A 4,813-nucleotide genomic window follows, 5' to 3' on the forward strand; every position below is an offset into this window, starting at 1 on the left:
TAAGGAACAGAGGGAATTTTTTTGATCAGACCTCTCATATTTAAACATTCCCAGCTTTAAAATCTACCTCTATTTCCTCCAGGAAATTATTATATTTTCAGGTGCACAGGGTGCAATTCATTCTCAGTGTGACATGCACTCATAAATTCAATCTCATCGTCAAAACTGTTGTCTTTGAATGGGATAGCTCTACATACTCAACTGAAACTGAAGATATGCCAAGAGCTACAAGAGCAAAGGGTGATGCTACAAAGGGTGATGCTAAACCTAGATTTCTTTTAAGTGACTTTTATGGAGTAGTCAGTAAAAAGCAGTGTAATTTTAATGGAAAAAGTTACCCAATGACTTCTTTCATACATTGCCTTGGTTCAGTTTTTCAGGTAAAGTGTCACTCCATAGGTAAGAAAATTCAAAAATATATGGTGTGCTGCAACTGAATACAAATCTTTTGGAGTTGTTAAAGGTCAAATTTTTTTTTCAAAATTGAACCTCCAGTGCTTAGCATCACCACTATTTTGACAAGTAAAATCAGTCTTCATCCTTACAAAACATCAGCCCTGTCCAAAATGGAAGTCCAAGATTTTTAAAGTATGTTATACATATGCTAGCCATGCTTAGATTGAAGTACAGATCTTATGCTTAAGGGGGCACACTATCTCTCTGCCTAGGGAACCACGCACCACAGTCCAATTAAACTTCTTGGTTTAATTGATCAGCAGAGTAAACCTCCAAACTTGGAGAGGAATCCTTCTTTCCCTTTCATTGAGGTGAGTGGATAAGATAAAAAATTATGCACTATTGATGGTTCAACATGTTAGAGACTTTGGTTCGACTCCTTCCTGTGGTTGTAGTAGTAAACAGTTATTCTAATTTTTAACTTTATTAACGTTTTAATTTTTTGGATCAAAAGTTAGTGAAAATCAAGTCACACAAATTTATTTCTGAGAAAATTGCTGGCAGATAGAAGAGATTCAAGCACAGCTAGCTGTTTAATGGAGCATATAGTTCACCCCTTCATTCATTCAATCGTATTTATTAAGCACTTACCGTGTACAGAGCACTGTACTAATCCTTGGGGAAGTACAATAAAACAATGAATAGTCACATTCCCTGCCCACAAATTTACAGGATTATTCTTTTTAAGTTTATTGTATAAAATATTTATTTTAATCTTCATAATATTGGTAATCTGAGCCATGTATCAAAATTTTTCCTCAATTCTCCATTTGAGTCTTAAAAAACACCGAGTTACTTCATTGTTTTAGACTTTTGGTTAGATTTGGGAGGAGGCAGAGCAATTTCTAGCACATCTTTGTAAATTTACTTCTAAATAAATTTCTTAGTTAATATGGATCCATGGACAGCCGCTTCATAGGGAGTACAGATCCATAACATTTATACCAATGGCCGTCTTCCCCTCCAGACTGTATGCCACTCTGAGTTAGGGAATGTGTCTGCCAATTCTGCTATGTTGTACTCTCCCAAACACTTAGTACAGTGTTCCATACACAATAAGCACTCAATAAAACAAAATTGATTGTTTGATTCTATGCTTTCTGAGCATTTAAAAGTACTGGAAAATAACTCTCCTTCAGGATTCTTGCCATTACATGTGTTATTTAGTTTGGATGTATTCTCCAACACATTTTATGCTTCATCCTTTAAACAGAATTCATGAGCTCAGTTACATGAGTTCATGTAACTTCTACCCTTAACCAGTTAAATTTAGGGACATTTTCAGTATGGAATTGTGCTAATTTGAATATGCATGTTTACACATATACATGCATTATGTGGGTATGACAGATAAAATGAATGAGGGACTATTAATTCCCCCCTAATTGAGTACATGAAAATATTGTTCCTGGAAGCATTAGTGCATTTGCTATATAGAGTGTGCTCTTATTTAAGTTTCACCCTCTGTGCCCTGGTTTCCTTGAAACCTCCCCTCTTAGAGTCACCACATTTTTAATGTCTGCACAATCATCTGATCTGTCCTGCTTCCTCCCAACTGGCCATCATCAATACTCTCTTTTCAGTTTTGCTACACTGCATCTTTGAAATATTTCATTTTTTTTTTACCTCAGTTTAGAGCTCCTACTCTCATTCCTTGTCAGATGCCCAACCAGCTCAAGGCATAAAGCATTCATCATTGCTTCAGTGCTGGAAAATTAACCAGGGAACCTGAAGAAAGGGACTGTTGGGTTATGTTAGGTCTATCTTTGCTTTCACACTCAAAAGGAGGCTAATAGCCTAGTTCTCACCCAGGCAACAAGGGAGAAAAAAGCCACACTCCAAAAATCCTACTCTCCTGTAAAATCCTTTAACCTAATTAATCCCATCTCCTTTCATATGCATTTTATTGCAATTCCTGTTATTTATGTCTATGAACTTGGATCTGTGATTTTTGGATATTTCATAATCACCTCACGTCAAACCCACAACACTTATGCACATATCTTTAAATTTTCTATTATAAATTATTTACTCATATTGATATCTGTCTCTCCTTCTAGACTGTAAGCTCATTATACACAGAGAATGTGTCCACTGATTCTGTTCTAGTCTCCCAAGTGATTAGTACAGTGCTCTGCATATAATAAGCACTTGATAAATCCCATTGATTGGTAGATTGTGTTTGCCCTTCTATTGAGGATCAGTGCATGATACTTTGTCCTGACTTGCATTCTTTAACATTGCTATTTCTACAGATGAAACTTACAAGACAAAATCACACCACCATGACAGAGATTCTGATGGGATTCTCCAACGCTCCCAAACTGCAGACTTTTGTTTTTGCAACATTCTTAGTCATTTACATGATGATCCTGATGGGAAATAGCTTAATCATTTTAATAACCAAAACTGATCAAGCTCTCCATACCCCTATGTATTTCTTACTTAGGAATTTGTCCTTCTTAGAAATGGGTTACACTTCTGTGACTCTCCCCAGAATGCTGGTGAACCTTTGGACACAAAGTACAATGATTCCTTTCTCAGCCTGTGCTGCCCAAATGTATTCCTTTCTTATGTTTGGAACCACAGAGTGCTTCCTCCTGGCTGTGATGGCCTATGATCGTTATGTGGCCATCTGTAACCCCCTACAGTATTCAATCATCATGGATGACAAGGCATGTCTCCAGATGGCAGCTGGTTCCTGGATCGGTGGCATTCCAGTCCAGATAGGGCAGACGTATCGGATATTCTCCCTGCCCTTCTGTGATTCCAACAAGCTGAACCATTTTTTCTGTGATATCCCAACAATACTTCAACTGGCCTGTGAGGACATAGGTATGAATGAACTCTCAGTCTATGCTGTATCTCTGCTCTTTGCAACAGCCCCATTTCTCTTGATACTCGTGTCCTATGTAAAAATCACCTCCACCATCCTGAAGTTACCTTCAGCCACGGGGAAGCACAAAGCCTTCTCCACCTGTTCTTCCCACCTCATAGTTGTCACCTCGTTCTTTGGATCTGCTTTCATCACATAACTTAGGCCCAAGTCAAGCCACTCAGCAGATGTGGATAAATTTCTGTCTCTGTTCTACACCATTGTAACACCAATGTTTAACCCCATGATATACAGTCTGAGAAACAAGGAGGTGACTGTTGCCCTGAAAAAGTTTCTGTCACAGTTATTCTAAAGTCACTTGAACTAGAAAGCTGTTTTCCTATTGAGTCATCATGCATGGATTCCAAGAAACTCTATTCCTAGTCCCTAGAAATCCACCTTCTGGTTACTTCAAAAACCGAGGGAGAATATAGATATGCCTTCGATATTCACTGTTTTTCATCCAGGTGACATTGTTTCAAAATAGGAATCTTTGCCTATTTCAAATGGTCAGACATCCAGTATGTGGGAACTTGCTTTTAATTCTATTTGCCCCTCAATTAAATTCATTCTTTCAATCGTACTTGTTGAGCACTTAATTTGTGCAGATCACTGTACTAAGAGCTTGGGGAAATGCAATACAGTAATAAAGAGAGACAATCCCTGCCCACAAGGAGCTCACAGTCTTGGGGTCAGGGTGGGGAGACAGACATCAATACAATTAAACAGAAATGAAATGTAATGATCAATTGACTAAGGAGCCTAAGAGTAAATAAGTGCTAAACTACACTGAGTGTGGCTCAAATTGACTTCTCATATTTTACATAACTTTCCTTTTACTTTCATTCATTCAATCATATTTCATTCATTCGTTCAATCATATTTATTGAACGCTTACTGTGTGCAGAGCGCTGTACTAAGCACTTGGAAAGTACAATTCGGGCAACAAATAGAGACAATCCTTATTCAACAACGGGCTCACAGTCTAGAAGTGGACAACAAAGAAAAACAAAATAAGTAAAGAAGCCTCAAAAGTATCACTATAAATAAATAGAATTATCGATATGAACACATCATTAATAAAATGAACAGAATAATGAATATGTACATATTTACACTTTGATTTAATCCCATGAACCAACTATGATTATTTGATTGTCAAGTCTGCTTAGGGCAGATATAATTTCTTAAAGGTTTTTTTTTTTCAGAAGAAAAATCAATTTGGGATCAGAATCCTCACAAATATTTCAAGCACCAAGTGGCTGGTTGCAGGAGTTGAACCTTGTAAGCAGAACTAAAGTTTCTAGAGTCTTAAACCAGTAGTTTAGATCTACCTGAACAGCTACACTCCCAAATTCCCAGACCAATGATCCAAAGTTAGGGGGAGGGGAGAAAAAGGTAGGAAAGAAAACCTGGGTCAGAGAGAAAGTGATAATTGGACTGGTTTTGGTGTTAGTTGAGATTTCTATGTTGAATTTTTTA

General features: G+C 37.3%; 1 pseudogene; it reads left to right on the forward strand.

Moving 5' to 3' along the window:
- Positions 1–2,732: 2,732 nt before the first annotated feature.
- On the forward strand, positions 2,733–3,644 carry LOC119924261 (annotated as a pseudogene).
- Positions 3,645–4,813: the final 1,169 nt, after the last annotated feature.

Source organism: Tachyglossus aculeatus, unplaced genomic scaffold (assembly GCF_015852505.1).
Source record: "Tachyglossus aculeatus isolate mTacAcu1 unplaced genomic scaffold, mTacAcu1.pri scaffold_89_arrow_ctg1, whole genome shotgun sequence".
In the NCBI taxonomy this organism is placed as follows: Eukaryota; Metazoa; Chordata; class Mammalia; order Monotremata; family Tachyglossidae; genus Tachyglossus; species Tachyglossus aculeatus.